Raw genomic sequence first — 17,518 nt, forward strand, 5'->3', positions numbered from 1 at the left:
GAGAAGTGGAAAAGCAAGGGGGCTAATATAAAGAAAAGGAAAAAATAAATAAGAAGGAAGCAGAAAACATCTGCTAGGAACTTTAAGGACATCAGACTTTAATGGGACCTGTTCAGAATATATTTGTATTTATAGTAAAATAAAAAAAGAAATCCAGATTTTTCAGTTTCAAATGTGTTAAGAAGTAAATAATTACTATGTTTTTATGAATACTAATCTTTTACTGGTAGCATTGCCATTTTCAAGATCTAATGTAAAGAATACTTCATTGGTTAAACTTTTGAGTATCTGTTTCATAATGTTTCAGTTCATTTTTCATCATTGGAAATAAGTAAATATGTCTGAAACTAGCTATGCAAACTGTAAGTCCAGAAGTTAAGAGCAGTTTGACATATATTTCCATAATAGAGTATTCCATATTTATTAAAAACTGACAGTCCAAGGCTCTTTAAAAACAGCAAAAGTCAACAAAATAATGTCTAAATATATGCATGTTTAAACTTGTCTATCTAAATATGATTTCATACTTTTTAATAATTGCTGAAAACATGGGATCATTCTGTTCTTTTACATTCATTAAAATACGACAACAAGAACACTTCAGTGCTTACCCTGTTCCAGCTCTTTCCATTAATTAATTCTCACAAGAACTGAGATGGGTACTTTATTATTCCAAGTTTTCAGATTAGGAAAATGAGGCATAAAAGAGTTAATTAACTACCCTAAGTTATCACAGCTTATAGGTTGCAAAGACTTAATTCAAACCCAGCCATCCTAAATCCAGAGCTCATATAATGTCTAAAGCATTTATAGTATTTGGGTGTTACAAAATTAACACAACAAAATACTAATATACATTGTAGTAGTTGTGCAATTAATTGCTATTACCTTCTCAGTAAGTGTTGTCTTGTAGCTAAAGTTAAATCTTACTTTCCCTTCTAAGTGCCTAATACAATGTCATTATATAATTCTGTGGATGCCTGATGCATATTTGTTAAGTTATATATTAAAGTTTCACAGAGGAAGTTGCTCAGAAAAAGGAGAGGGGGCAATATTTGAAAGCTACATTTATTCTATAGAGGAAGTTTTTTTTTTTTAATTTAAACAGGGCCCTTGGGTGGCTCAGTCGTTTGAGCATCCAATTCTTGGTTTTGGCTCAGGTCATAATCTCAGGGTTGTGAGATGGAGCCTGAATGCCTCCAGCTCCAAGCCCCAAGGCCTCCAGCTCCGTGCTCAGCAGGGGCATCTGTTATTCTCTCTCTCCTCTCCCTCTGCCTGTCCCCACACTTGCGCACATGCTCTCTCTCTAAAATAAATAAGTGAATCTTTAAATAAATTTTAAATAAATTCTAATTTTGTGATGATTGAAGATTCACATGCAGCTGTAAAAAGATAATACTGAGGGATCCCATGGACCCTTTATATGGTTTCTCCTCACATGGTGATATTTTGTAAAACTAAATACAGATACCATGATGAGGAAATTGAGATTGATACAACCAATTCATCTTTTTCAATTTCCCCAGTTTTACTACTTGCATGTGTTCATTTGTGTGCGTGGATTTAGTTGTATGCAATTTTGTCACATGTATCAGTTCATGTAACTGCCATGGCAATCAAGATACAAAACAATTCCATCACTACCAGAGTACCTATTGTACCATTTTTTTTTTTTTTGAGAGAGAGGGAGGGGGAGGGGCAGAGGGAGAGAAAGAATCTTAATCGCAACCCTGGGAACATGACCTGAGCCAAAATCAAGAGCCTGATGCTTAACCAACTGAGTGACCCAGGTGTCCCCCTACTGTACCCTTTTAAATGCCCTCCAGTTCCTCCACCGTCCATAATCCTTAACAACCACTAATGTGGTCTCTATACTTTTGCCATTTCCACAATGTTGTGAGTGGAATTTTATAGCATGAAATCTTTTAGGATTTTTTTTTCACTCATAATTCTCTGGAGACTTATCCAAATTGTTGTACATATCAATACTTCATTGCTTTTTATTGATGGGTAGTATTCCATAGTACGTATGTGCCACAATTTGTTTAACCTTTCACCCGCTGGAGCACATCTGGGTTGTTTTCGGTTTTTAGCTGTTACAGGTAAAGCTGCTAGGAACATCTGTCTATAGGTTTTTGCATGAACATAAGTATTCATTTCTCTGGGATAAATGTCCGTGAGTGCAACTGCTGGGTCAAATAGTAGGTGCGTGTTTAGCTTGTAAGAAAATGGCCAACCTGTTTCATGGTAGCGGTACTATTTCACATTCCCATAGTGATGTATGAGTGATCCAGTTTCTCTGCATGCTTGCCAGCATTTGGCATTGTCACTATTTTTAATTTTAGCCATCTGATAGATATGTAGTAAGATCTCACCGTAGTTTTAATTTTCATTTCTCTAATGGCAAATCACGTTGAACATTTTTTTACATGCCATCAGTCTATCCTCTTTGGTGATATATAGATGGCACATTTTATTTTATCCCTTGGTGACATGTCCATTAGTCTTTGTCTATATTCTAGCTGGATTATTCTTTACAGTTGAGTTTTGCAATTTGTTTATATAATCCAGATACTTATTCTTTGTCTTTTTTATAGTCTAGATACTAGTCCTCTGTGTGGTTTGCAAATATTTTCTCCCAGACTGTGGTTCATCTTATAAATCTCTTAACAGAGTCTTCTGTAGGACAAAAGTTTTTAATTTTGTTTCTCTTTAAGTTTCCCAAAGGTACTTATAAAATTTTATTAAATTGTTTATATAAATGTGAATTTTTCTCAATATATAAGAAGGATAAAATTAAGAAGTATAATAAAAGGCAGTTGGATATTAATATAACAATCATAAACACAAACTGGGTATTGAGTTTATAAGGCAGTTCTTAGATTTAAGGTTTAAGATGGTCTTCAGATAATCTAGAATATACTTACATTAAATATCTTTTTTTAAAGATTTTATTTATTTATTTATTTGAGAGAGAGAGAGAGAGAAACAGCATGAGAGGGGAGAGGGTCAGAGGGAGAAGCAGGCTCCCCGCTGAGCCGGGAGCCCGATGTGGGACTCGATCCCAGGACTCTGGGACCATGACCTGAGCTGAAGGCAGTCGCTTAACCAACTGAGCCACCCAGGCGCCCTAAATATCTTAACATATAAATTAAGTCATAGTTTTAAAAAAATCTTATAGACAATAACCCCATAAATATATCCACAAACATCATTTAGGAAATGCTGATCTTGAATTTTTCTATTTAAAAGCTGGCAGCATGGTCTTGTGAAAATTATATCTGCCTAAACATATCTATAGACTTTTGAAAAATTGGGTATATGTAATTTATCTACAGTATTGCTTTGGTATAACTATTTTATTCTGAAGGATTCACATAGAATCCTTATCATCTAGAATCTGAATTCTAGTTAATACTATAATGTTCTTCTAAGATATAATGCATTTTGTGTTATTTTCTAACAGGTGTCCACTGAATACCTACTGCATGCTAATATTGGAAGTGAAAATAAAATTAAGGCTTCGTCCTTGTCCTGGAGCAATTTCTTAACCAGTTGAGGAAAGAAAACATTCACTTTAAATTTGTAATATCAGTATCAAAAGCTTTTTTCCAGTTCTATTCTAGGTTCTTTATTTGTATTACATCATTTGCTCATACAAATAATCTTATAAGGTAGGTTCTGTTATTTTCCCTCTTTTACAGAAGTAACTAAAGGACAGAGACTGTAACTTGCCCAGATCCCACAGTTAAAAAGGGCAAAATTGGGGCGCCTGGGTGGCTCAGTTGGTTAAGCGACTGCCTTCAGCTCAGGTCATGATCCCAGGGTCCTGGGATCAAGCCCCGCATTGGGCTCCCTGTTCGGCGGGAGGCCTGCTTCTACCTCTCCCACTCCCCCTGCTTGTGTTCCCTCTCTCGCTGTGTCTCTCTCTGTCAAATAAATAAATAAAATCTTTAAAAAAAAAAAAAGGGCAAAATTACCATTGAAACTAGGCAGTCTGACTCAATAGTCTATGCCTTTAATCTTTCTTCAATATTGTTTCTTTAGAAGGGAAATAATATGAGGTTGGCTGATCAGGGCCAAGTGTCAATTGATTCCACAGGTTATATTTTACCACCTCATACCACTTTGCCAATCCAATCAGTAAATTAACACAACCATTTTTGGAAATTATGTAACTGGGGGAATTATTTGGTCATTACAGTAGCCAAATTTGATTACATAGGTAGGAAAACTCCTACTATGTAAACATCTTTAACTTAATTTTGAGAATCTCTTTCAGAACGGCTGTCCCTTTTTTGGACTCTCTTTGTTGGACTGGTAAGGCACTGCATTTACTGGGGAGGTTTTATTTCTTGACTAGCCATGTTGAAACATAAAAAGAATCAGGAGAACAATGTATTATGATCAAATAAGCCTACTAGAGTTGAAAATTATTTGGCTTATACTGATGTATTTTAAAGGGTGTTTCTGTACTCACATCAAATTTTGATTGTTGATTCTTTTAACATACATGAATTAGTCCAATCAGGGATAAAAGTCATTTTTTTGTTAGTAACTTCAGTAATAATTATTAACAGGACTTGATGAAATGTTTTTTTAATAAGTGCACTTTTACTATTGAGTAAAACATTCCAAATATAAAATTCAGTTAACCCTTTTTCAGAGATGACTCAATAATTTGGGCTCTTTCTTCCACTAAGTTTAAGCCATTTAATTAAGAGCATGTCACTATAATTTTATAATTGCTTCTCCCCATAACAACTAAACAATGAAAACCAAAATGTATACTAACTCTTTGCTATTTTATTAATTACTTTAATAAGCAAATTTTAGTGAGGGATGTTTTTATTTGATTCAGAGATGGATTGTCTCCACATTTTAACATTTTGAAATTGAGGTACATTGTATAATCCATGTTGAATTTTTTTTAAGGTAACATCATTTATTATTGGTTTGTGGTGTTGCCATTTTCATTACACTGTTGTGTTTGGTTTTTTTTTTAGGATAATCGATACACAATGTTACATTAGTCTCAGGTGTACAACTTAGTGATTTGACAAGTTTAAACATGCTATGATCACCACAAGTATAGCTACCATCTGTCCCATTACCTCACTATTACAATATCATTTATTGTATTCCTTATACTCTGCTTTTTATTTCCCCGACTTACTCTTTCCATAACTGGAGAACGGTATTGTCCTCTCCCCTTCACTCATGTTGCCCACCCCAACCCCTACCCTTGGCAACATCAGCTTGTTCTCTGTATTTATAGTTCTGATTCTGCTTTTTGTTTATTCATTTTTCTTAAGATTCCATTTATTAGTAGAAACATATGGTATTTGTCTTTCTCATTCTGACTTATTTCACTTAGCATAATACCCTTTATGTCCATCCATGTTGTCTCAAATGGCATGATCTCATCCTTTTTTGTGGTGGTGTAATATTCCATGGTGTATATATACCACATTTTCCTTATCCATTCATCTATTGATGGACACTTAGGTTGCTCCCATGTCTTGGCTACTGTAAATAATGCTGCAATAAGCAGGGGTGCATATATCCTTTTGAGTTAGTGTTTTCGTTTTCCTTGGGTAAATACCCAATAGTGGAATTATTGGATCCTGTAGAATTTTTATTTTAAATTTTTTGTGGAACCTCCATACTGTTTTCCACAGTGGATATACATTCCCACCAACAGTGCACAAGGGTTCCTTTTTCTCCATATCCTTGCCAATACTGGTTGCTTGTTGTCTTCTTGATTTTAGCCATTCTAACAGGCATGAGGTGATAATTCCATTGTGATTTTGATTTGCATTTCCCTGATGATGAATGATGTGAGCATCTTTTCATGTGTCTGTTGGCCATCTGGATGCCTTCTTTTTTTGGTCCTCTGGCCAGTTTTTAATCATAATCCTCGCTGAATCCCAAAACTTTGGTAAAGCAGTAAGCTGTCACGTGGTCCTCCCTGCCTGTGAACATAACTATGTATAGGTGAATATTTATCTAATTATCAGTTCAGCTAGGTTACTTGCAAATCGGTAACCAAACAGAAAATTGATTTTTTATTTAATTTGGAACCGTAATTGCAGCCCAAAATTCATAAAAATTATTACATTGGGATGCAACACTGAGTTGAAAAGACAGAAGAGCATAACGTGGATCTGCAAGATGAAAATTTATAAACCAAGCAAATATTTGTTACTGGGGCATTATCTGCACATTTTGAAGGCATCAACCAAGTGATTTATAGTACCTAATCAGAGAAAAATACACAAGAATATAAAGACGAGTTTCATTTTCTCATTGAGACATTTGTAAAAGGATTTCTGGTCACACTCCAGACAATGCAATTAAAGATAGGAGAAATTGCCAAATCTTTTGGAACAGAACACAGAATTTTCAAAGCTAGGAAAGGTTGGTGTGATGATTCATACATCACGAAAATCTATGCCTCAGATACTGAGCATGTAACTTTCAAAGGCTTCCAGCTGACTTCCAAGAGAAGCTGTTAACTTCCAGATATACGTAAGTCTTATAGGGAGAAAAGGAAACCTTGAATTTAACTAAATAGGAAATGCAGATGAAATCTTGACATTCTTTGATATGCCAAAAATTATACAGTCAATCCTAAATGTGCTAAAGCAGTCAGGATCATGAGCATAGAATATAAAAAGCAGTAGTTCTCTGTTATGTAACTGCATATGCCTGGAAGTGATTCAGGAGAAGATTTGGATTCCGAATTATTAAGGACATTTGTATATTCTCCAGAGGAAGGAAGTCTTATTACATAGCTAATGTCCAGAGGCCTCTAGCCTATAAATAGGACATCTCACTTGTCTCCTAAATACAGATGGTAATTCCAACAATGAGAGCAAGAACTAGAGCAAGAACTAAAGGAGTGAGAGAGAGATGCTGAGAAGAGAGAAATGAATAGGTGGCCTTCAATATTTCAGAGTCCGACAGAGGAGACAACAAAAAGACACTGAAAGAAGGTAAGTAGAGAGAAGGGAGGAAAACCAATGGAATGTGGTAAACTAGGAGGCCAGGAGAAATTCGTCTTTCAAGAAGAAGGGAGTGGCCAACCATTAAATGCTGTTGCAATATCGAATAGGGTGAGGCTGAAACATATCCACTGAATTTAGTTGCGGGTAGTTAATGGAAACAAGGAAAGTGGTTTTCATGGAGTAGTGGGACAGAAGAGAGGTTAGATTGGTCTGAGAAGTTAATGGTACACAAAAGTGGAGACTAAAAGTTATTTAACTTTTCTTGTAAGTCTAAGTGTGTAGAAGATATGAGCTGAAGGAGCACTTGAGGGTGAAAGCTTTTTAAAAATTTCAGATGAAAGAATTCCAATATAAAGTTATAGGGGAATAGAATAATTCACTGTGGTTCAAACTGCAAGTTATGACTCATTAGTGTGTTGTAACATTAATTTAGTGAGTGGGGACCAGCATTAAAGAAAAAAAAAAAAAGGAAAAGAAAAGAAAAAAAAAATATCAGTGTATCATGCACTGTAAGGTAATCTTAAGAAATTTTGTTCTGGTTATTTGTATAAATTGTCCTCTGAAATCCACAATAAGATATGTTTTGCATGTTTATACAAGATACTTATATCTAGTGTATGTATTATTTATGACACATATAGTATATATATGTATTGGGTTGCAATGTAACATATATTTCTTATTATGGGTTATAGCAAAACTTGTGGTCACGGAGGCTCTGAAAGCTAAAGCATTAAATGTTAGCGTATTTTCTGGAGAATGTGAGAGGGATGGGACACAGATAACATGTAGACATACTGGCCTTCAAGGAGGAGAAACATGTACTTTTTTGTATCAGGAAAGCAGGAGGAGAAGATTGGTCCAAATGCAGGTTAGTGATATATTTGGCAGCAGAATGTTGGAAGGAATTCCTTTCTGATGGTTTCAATCACTTTAGTGAAGTACAATGTAATCATCTGATGAGAGTGAAGAGTATACAGAGTATCATGCTTTGTAAATAATGGATAAAACGTGAAATATTTGTTATCGAAATTAGATCAAGATTATTAGAGAATTATATTAAGATTGTGGGTAGGTGAGGTTGTTTATTGAATTCATAGGAATACCAGTCCCCTTAAAGAGTGTTCAGGAATCTGAGTGTAGACACAGACACAGGTAATAAAAATTGTTGGGTTTAGGGTTTGGGTTTTTCTCATTGGACGCTTTGAAAGAACAAATGGACAAGGGAGGTTAGTGTACTGGTACCAAAATAACTGAAATGAAAGGTTGTAGAATAAATCAAAAGTATAAGGAGTTTCATATTTTGCAAAAAAAAAGTGAAAAGGTCAGTGGAGCTGAAGGCTCAAACACTGAAGAACAGTGAGAATTGGGGTTCCTGAGCAAGCACATGGAATTTTCACCGGAGAGTAAAATGTCTGTGATTTTGGAAGTGGAAATTTTTTTCAGTGACATGTTATAGGGGATTGGTGGGAGATGATGTGAAATATACTGGTAATGATAAGGAAGTCAGGGAGCCATTAGAATATGATGTTGGTTAGATTGTCCATGTGGACATTGAATTTTCCGAGATGATGGCAGGAATTGAAGAGGAAAGGGATCCCCTGGGCTAGGTACCAAAATTTTTAGTGGATGAGTTTGGCCAGGAGTTTGGTGGATGAAAATAACAAGGAATGGGAGTTTTTGGAAGTGTATGGAAGAGCTTTTGTGGAACAAGGCAACAATGAGAACTCAAGCTCCATTTCTAACCCATGAGCTATCAAAGAAGTGAGTATTCCCCAAGAGCATCAGCTCTGTAATCAGACTGTCTAGGTTCCCTTGCTGGCTTTATCTCTCTGTACTTCTGTAGACCTTGAGAAAGTTACTTAATCCCTTCTGCGTCAGTTTCATATCTCTAAAATATGGATAAAAGTATCTATCTCATGGGAGTGCTGCAGTAATTAAATGAAATGAATTTATGAAATTTATTCATGAAATAAATTCATGTACAGTCTAGGTTAGTGCTTGTATATAGGAAATGCACAATAAATCTGCTGTTATTATTGGTTATTGTTTTTCTAGAATGTTAAATGAACAACCTCTATTTGGGAGAGCTGTAAAAGTTTTCTCGATAGTCACCTAGTTTTCAGTTAAAGTAATGTTGGGGGAAGCTGGTGGGGTTGTAGGGAGAGTTCCAGAAAGCCCAGTGGAATTATTTTGTAGGAAAAGAAAGTATGAATGGGATGGTAGGTGAGGGAGCAGACATACTGAGAGTCATAGACATGAGAACAGAACTAGAGATAGCTAACAGAACTTAGATCCTCACAGTGTCCCTGCCACAGTGGCACACAGATCACACAAACTCCTCATAGAAGCTGGGGTCGAAGATGAGGAGATGAGGCATATAGTGAATTTAGTAGCAATAGTTTTTTGAGGAAGGAAGGATATTTTGGCCTTATAGAATTCATGCATGTGTGATCTGGAAGAAAGATACTCTAGGTGAGGTATTTCCTTTCCTTCTCGTGTCGTTAGGTACAATGAGAGCAACTGTGACCAGCAACTATGGGTAAATGAGCCACATGGTCTCTCATGGAAGTAACAGAGGATGCACATTGACTGTAATTCCCAAACATACCCAATTGGTATAACTATCCCCCACATCCCAATCACTATGGCTTCTCTATTTTCATAAGGGTCATTATCATTATCTAAGCTACTACCATCTTTATTTTTTTAAGAAGATTTTATTTATTTGTCAGAGAGAGAGAGTACACAAGCAGGGGGAGCGGCAGGCAGAGCGTAAAGTAGGCTCCCTGCTGATCAGGGAGCCCGATTCAGGGCTCAATCCCTGAGATCATGCCCTGAGCTGGAGGCAATTGCTTAGCTGACTGAACCACCCACGTGTCCCTAAGCTACTACATTCTTGTTTACTTCTTTGTTTAGTTTACTTGAATTTGAAGTCAATAAGAGCAGCAATTCTCTCTTATTTACTATAGCATCTACAATGCCTAGATCGTTTTGTTAAATGGAGACTATCTCCTCTTCCTTTCAGTCCAGCGGACTTAAAGACTGTAGGGTGATATACCTCAGCCTAATACATGGAGTTACTTTGCCTTATAAAAATATCATATTGCTGTTAAGTGCCTAGTACTTGATGTAATTTGCCATTTTGAATCTTTCTTACGATACAAAAAATGGAATCATGATGAGTCACTAAAGTACCAACTAATGGTTTTGTTGTACAACAGTATAAATAATTATATTCTGTCTAAATGTAGACTTATTTTTGTGAAAACTCACACTTTTTTTTTCTTTCTATTTAGTCCTCAGCAAGACAGAACATTTGGTTCATCCAAAGTGCACTTGGAAAGAGGCAGGGGAAGTATGACAACTTACTGATGCATCCCTCGTTCAGGTGGTCTCTGCTCTGTAACAGCCCTCCTTGACTTTCACAGCCCTCAAAATGAAGGGAAATTAGTTTCTGGATTAGAAAGATCCAGTAGCTTCATGAGGAATTGAGAATCTTTGGCATTTATTTTTTTCTGGGAACAAATGGTCAAGTGGAAAAGTTTCCTCAGTAGAAGTGAATAAATATTTCAGAAAGCACAAATTTTTAAATGACAATAAAGTGTTAACTTCATATAGACATTTGCTTTAATGGTCCTAAGGAATTGCAGGTGTTTTTTGACAGCAAAGGCCATATTCAGCATTTTTAAATTAAGCGTCTGCTAAGATTCTTCTTCATGAATCATATTTGTAAAGGGAATATAATGAATATTTGACAATTGCTATCTTTTGTCTTATCCTCTGCTCCTTTTCAGTTTACTTTGTTGGAATTTCTTAAGGCTTGATCTGGGCCCCATTAAGTTCTTTGTGCTTACTCCATACCTATTTCAAATTCAACCTATATATACAGTTCGTATACTCTCCTAAGATTCAGATTCATACATCCAATTGTCTTCCTGACATATCCACTCAAAAGGGGCAATGTTCTCTCAAATTTGACAAGTGTAAGAAGAGATTTGTTGAGTTCTTTATTCACGAAACTGAGTTTCTTTGTCTTTCCTCACACTATTTGGCGTCACCATCCATTTACCCTGACTCATAAAGCAAAAGTTGAAGGTCAGTCAAATCTACTTCAAAGATATGTTTGCCATATCCCTACTCTTCTCTATCTCCTTCCACCCATCTAAATCAAGTCAGGCATTATCCCTTTCTAAGTACTTCAAATGTCTCATAACTGCATTGACTTCATTTTAGAAAAGCTCTCCATCCCAGAGAAAGATCACTTCTCTTTTCCAATTTTTATGCTCTAGTAAAAGTCTAAGGTAGGGCTCTCATGAACCTGGCCCGGGTCCTATGGGCATCCCAGAACCAGGTGCTGGACCAGAGGGAGACACTGCTCTCATTTTTCAAAAGCAGCTATGTGAAGTTCTGGTTCAAGTGGGGCAGCCCCACCCAATCCACAGGGACAGAGAGATGGGAAAGATCATTCCCGAAAGGCACTATTTCCAAGAGATGAGGAAATGGATGTTGGGAAGGAGAAATAATGTATGTCTCCCTCTCCCACTGTTGCCTTCCTACAATACGATCTCCATGTATCGGATCATACGCTTATTTTGAAAATTCAGGTTATATTACTTCCGTACCTTTTAAAACTCTATTTATTCACGGTTACCTCTTTTTTGCATATGCTTCTTGCAAGCTCTAAATATGAGTTGCTATTGCCTACCTTCCCAAATGGAACAAAAATTCCAGAGGAGCTTTTTTATCACAAACTCAAAACTTCCCACAATCTCTCTGGGTCAATATAGTCTGGATCACCGAATCCTTAAGGGCTATCTCTGCCACTGTTCATTTTCTATATTTACTTACACATCCCTGGGTACCTGGATACCTGCCGTGCTGCATCGGCTACTATAATATCTAATTGTTCGGGCCACTAATGTTCCATAATGCTTATTCTATATCAGCATTAACAAAGTTCTTTAATTACTCAAATATTTTCCTATGTTTAAAAAATACCTTTATTTATATATTACCCTTCTCTCTCCCTTCCTGCAATATTACATTACATTCCCTCCCTGCAAGGAAATAGATCTAATTTTATCCATTTTAAAATCAATATATCCTCCAGTTACTGTGTCATGTAAGCTTTATTTTTCTGGTTTCTTTACATTTTCAATCCCTTGCAAGGTCTGAATAGGTTATATTTAGAGTCTAGGCCATAACTCATGAAAATGTAAGATGAAGTGATAGCATAGTTTTTAAAATACCAAATAGAAGGGACAGAATACAAATGTTTCCATTTGTACCACGGAATAAAATCAACTAAGAAACACATAAACTAGCAGTATTCAATGTATGGGCAATATTTATCTACAAATATGTCAAGAAGAAGAGGCTAGAGATTTTTTCTTACTGGACTGAACAGCAAGATCATAATCATATAAGGCTATGCCCATTCCCTTTTTCAGGCATAAGACTTTATCACATACTTTTGGCATATAGAGCACATGATTTTTGTTGTGTGATAATACAATTATTAGTAAAGATTGAGCAATCAAATGTTTTTGAATGAGGATTAAATAAATTATCTGGCATTCAAAATGTTTAATGATAAATCAGAGTATTAAATTACCTTTTTAGAAGTGAATTATGTATTTATAGTTTTTTGACTTAAAATTTAATGTGAAAGCTATTACAATGTAAAATTTAGCATTATCATTAACATTTGTATGATCTGCATTCTTCAGCTGGAAATCAAATTGTTTTCAGGGGCTTTGCAACAGATATGTGGAATCAAGTCCAGCGGCAAGGTTATGGAAGGATCAATAACCAGTATTCTCAACAAGGTACCAAGAATTGTTACAGGCATGGAATCAGATACAGAAATCAAGGGAACAGACAGGTATTGTAGGGGGAAAAGGGTGTTCAGCTTCATGGATATTAAAAATGTCTTTTAAATGGTACATTTTACCAGGCATTTTGTCTTTTAAGTACCTTTCCACTCCTTTCAAAAACAGTCATATAATTGTTGGGAGGCAAGTCACCTATTTGCCTTACATGGATCCTTTTTTTTTTTTTTAAGATTTTATTTATTTATTTGATAGAGAAAGAGAGAGAGCGTGAGCAAATGAGAGGGGGGAGGGTCAGAGGGAGAAGCAGACTCCCCGCTGAGCAGGGAGCCCGATGCGGGACTCAATCCTGGGACTCCAGGATCATGACCTGAGCCAAAGGCAGTTGCTTAACCAATTGAGCCACCTAGGTGCCCTGCCTTACATGGATCCTTATATCCTTTCATAGATCTGTGTTTAGGATGTTTCAGATCTTATCAATAACAGTACTACTGGGCCATCCGTTGGTGATTTTAAGGGATCTTCAAGAGAAAATAATACAGTTTAAAAAAATTAACAGACTTTAATTTTTAGAGCAGTTTTAGGACTACAGAAAAACTGAGCAGTAAGTAAAGAGAGTTCTCATGTACCTCCTCTCATCCTGCAGAATTTCTCCCATTGTTTTTCATTTTTTTTTTAATGCTTCAATTGTTGTACCAGAGAACTGACAGAATTCAAATATGACCTCCATAAATAAAATTTATTCTAAGCATCTCTAGATCTACAAATTTTAGTGTAATGATTAGAAGTATGGTCTTTAATATCGAATTTGTGGTCAAATCCTGTTTCTTTTTTTTTTTTGAAAGATTTTATTTATTCATTTTAGAGACATTGGGAGAAAGAGAGAGAGAGAGAAAGAACACGAGTGAGGGGGAGGGACAGAAGGAAAGGGAGAAGCAGGCTCCCCACCGGGCAGGGAGCCTGCTATGGGGCTCAATCTCAGGACCTGGAGATCAGACCTGAGCTGAAGGCAGATGCTTAACCATCTGAGTCACCCAGGCGGCCTCAAATCCTGTTAGTGTTGCTTGCTAGCTATGGGACCTTGAGCAAATTTGTTAACTCTTTTGTGCCTTAATTCTATTGTCTGTAATGTAGAAATAATAATATCTATCTCATGAAGTTGATGTGGGGATTAAATTAGATTGTGTAAATATAGCATTGATATAACATCTATCATAATAAAGAGTAGGTGCTATTATTTTTATTACAAATGAATAAATGTTACTTTTTTATAGCAATGGTGTGGAATTTGAGAAACATCTAAGGAAAAATTTAAGGATACTTAATTTGGGCAGAAAGGTAAAGTACAAAAGGAAAACCCTGGGCTTTGGAGTGAAACTATTCGAATCTCAGTATTACTACATAAAGTATTACTACAAAAACCTGGGTGACTCTGGACAAGTAGTTTAAATTACCTGATCCTCAGGGACACCTGTGTGGCTCAGTTCGTTAAGCATCTGCCTTCAGCTCAGGTCATGATCTCCAGTTCCTAGGATCAAGCCCCATGTCAGGCTCCCTGCTCAGTGAGGAGTTTGCTTGTCCCTCTCCCCCTCCCCCTGCTCCTGTGCTCTCTCTCTCAAATAAATAAATAAAATCTTAAAAAAATAAATAAGTAAATTACCTGATCCTCTGTCTTCAACTTAAAAATGGAAATGTTACTTACTTATATTTTGTCTTGAGAATTAAATGAGATAATATATGTTCCCAAATGTATTTAACATAATTGGCCAAAGTGTATGATTGTACTTCTAGAAGGAACATGCATATGCACAGTAACCTTTTCTGATCGTGCGAGATGATAAAATACAAATATGGTAAGTGTGAGCTATTTGATATAAATTTTTTGGATGTTCAACACAGTTTTTGACAAATTTCTATACCAAAAGTTACCTAAATAGAAAGTTCTTAACAGATTTCTAATTATGATTTAGCATAAATGACTTTACTAAGATATTATAGGTAAATAGAAATAGCCATGTCTCTGCACAGTTGTTTTGTCATACACCCTCACCCTTTTGCTCTAAATTCAGACAGCTCCACAGTTCTTAATTATGTGAGCTTGGGTTAGTTACCTATCTTTCTATGTTTTTATAATTCAGCTATAAAATATTTATTATGACAGCACACTTAATAGGGTGATTATATATAAAAGACATGTGTGTGTGTGTGTGTGCGTGCGTGTGTGTGTGTGTGTGTACATACATTCGAAGCTCTGGCATGACACCTGAAAGGTGAACAAGTTAACGACCAAACAAAGTATAGAATTTAGTTGGGAGTAAAGAGATCAGGGTTCTCTTCTCCCTTACAGTGGAAGATTCTTCTATCTTTTGCGCTGGAGTGTTAAAGCCAAGTGTGCGTTCTTCTTGGGAAGCTCTCTGTTTAGAAAGGTCAAAGAGATCTATGACAGGGCCAAGAGTAAAGGAGATATGGAATAAATTGGTAGAGTTGATCCTGTCTAGGACCTAAGAGTGAGAGTTGAAAAGGTTATTGTTTTGCAGAAGAGAATAGATAGGGCTTGTAGAAGGCTTAGCTAGGAATTAAGAATGTGCATACAAGTGGTATTTTTGACATCATATTTCTTGGGAATACTCTTGGGAGTGTAGAAGAAATATATCCCAGAGGCTGATATTTGAGGGAATCAAATTTCTGGCTAATGAGTACCAAAGCAGCTTGTTTGTTTTGTCCCCTACAGGATCCAAAGTAATTTAACATTTTTAATGACAATACCTGAGAACATAAGTTGATTTTTGCTTTGTTTGTTTTGTTTTGTTTTACAAACTGCACTGAGTTATGAAGTAGTGTAAAATCTAAGTTCTGAGAGATTTAGAGGCAGAGGAAGAGGCTGACTTTTAGGTCCGTGAGCATCCTGCCCCAAGTCTTACAACATTTAGTGACACAGCTTGGATGGGTAGTCAGGTTTCCCAGCTGACTCCTCTTCTCAAGACACCATGTTGAAAAGTAGTAGGTGGGGTTCTAGGTTGTGAAGTGCAGAAATACATCCAAACAATAGTTACATAACAGTAAGCATTAAGACTTAAGTAAACATTTCATAAAGAGTCTTTTACAAGTGTTGGTGACATTGGAAATGTGGTCACCCATAGGAGCTTTCTGATGGATCTGTCTTTGTAGGACTTGGAAGCAGGTGACGGGGAGATTTCTACAGGAACAGGCAGATTTCTACAGGAACAGACAGAGGGCCCTCTGCCTGTCTTTTCAGCATGCTAAAAGTTTCCCTCCTTTTCTGTCTGGAAGCTACACATGAAAAAATATAGCTCTGAGTCATTCTAATACGATCATCTTTTTCTATTTTCCAATCAGTTCAACTGTTTGATAGTACTTTTAAAAATATACCTATTTAATGAGCTGCACAATTTCTCCAATACTGAACATTTTTTGTAATATCTAACAAAAGTATGAAATTAAAGGCATTTATATATTTAAAATATGTACAGCATGTATTTACACAAATCTGTTTAGATGTGCAGAAATGGATAAATACATGAGGAAAGGAAGTGAACCATAAACTCATTGACAAATCATGAAAAATCAGTTTCACATCAGTGCGTATTACCAGAATATATTTTTTTTATTTCCTAAAACACAATGATTTGTAAATATAAAAAGGAACAGTGAAAGAAAAAAACAAAGCATTGAATATTTTATAGATGAGATTTTCATAATCTACAATGACAAATACTAGAATATTTTCTGAGGCTAGATTGTTGGCATTTCTTAAAGTACCTGACAGAGCATCTTCTTTTAGTGGGAAATAAGTGCTTCCAGTTGGCCAGTGGATTTACTATTCTGCTGGTTTATTTCCCACCTAGTACGTTTACATGGTCCTTGAATTTCAGGTTACACTTAGTGATGCATTTAAAACATTCTCATTTTGTATCAATCTGATTTTTCTGGGTATATCATTTGTTGATAAAAGCAGAGAAAATTGCATATCTATAAATTACAACTTTTTCAGCGTCAGACAAAATTAGTCCTCAAATGCTCCTGCTCACGCTGATCAAAATTGCACTTCTATGTAATCTAGGTGATTGATGTCTCTGGTCACCTGACAGCATCTTTTATTTAGAAAAGATGGTGTCCTCCAGTGCCTTCCTGCTCAGTCTTGACCACATGGTCAAATTTCAACTAAACTCTTTTGAGAATCCTTGATTTCCCTATTCTGTTTTTCTTTACATCTTACCTAATTTTCTAATGTCCAACCTAAGGTAGACCATAAATGTGTACTTTTTAAAAATTTCTATTCCCCATCTTCCAAGCATTTACAGATACAGCTATGAAATTGGCCTGATCAGTGTTGAGTCCAGTTTTATCTCCCTTGCTAAGTATGGCCAGTTCTAAAGAAGTCAAAAGGAAACTATATGTATTGAGTTCCTATCACGTGACTGTTTGAGTTGATATTTAATATATATTTTTCACCAATTCTACCTGCATGATACCTATGATATTCATCTCGTTCTCTTTTTTTTCCACTGTTTCTACTCAAATTTAAGACTCCAGTTATTCCTAGATTAATGGCTTATTGAAAAAAACAAAACAAAACAAACCTAAAACCCTTACTTAACAAATTGCCTTATTGCCAGTATCTATATAAATTCATTTTATATGTTGCTTTCATAT

General features: G+C 35.8%; 1 long non-coding RNA gene across 1 annotated transcript; it reads left to right on the plus strand.

Annotated features, from left to right (window-relative positions):
• Window positions 1–6,492: 6,492 nt before the first annotated feature.
• LOC115940846 (uncharacterized) lies at window positions 6,493–10,761 on the plus strand. Its single transcript, XR_014138811.1, has 3 exons — window positions 6,493–6,531; window positions 6,857–6,998; window positions 10,310–10,761. It is a non-coding gene; the product is annotated as an uncharacterized LOC115940846 (long non-coding RNA).
• The last annotated feature ends 6,757 nt before the right edge of the window (window positions 10,762–17,518 follow it).

The sequence above is a fragment of the Leptonychotes weddellii genome, chromosome 11 (assembly GCF_054177405.1).
Source record: "Leptonychotes weddellii isolate Sample4059 chromosome 11, ASM5417740v2, whole genome shotgun sequence".
In the NCBI taxonomy this organism is placed as follows: Eukaryota; Metazoa; Chordata; class Mammalia; order Carnivora; family Phocidae; genus Leptonychotes; species Leptonychotes weddellii.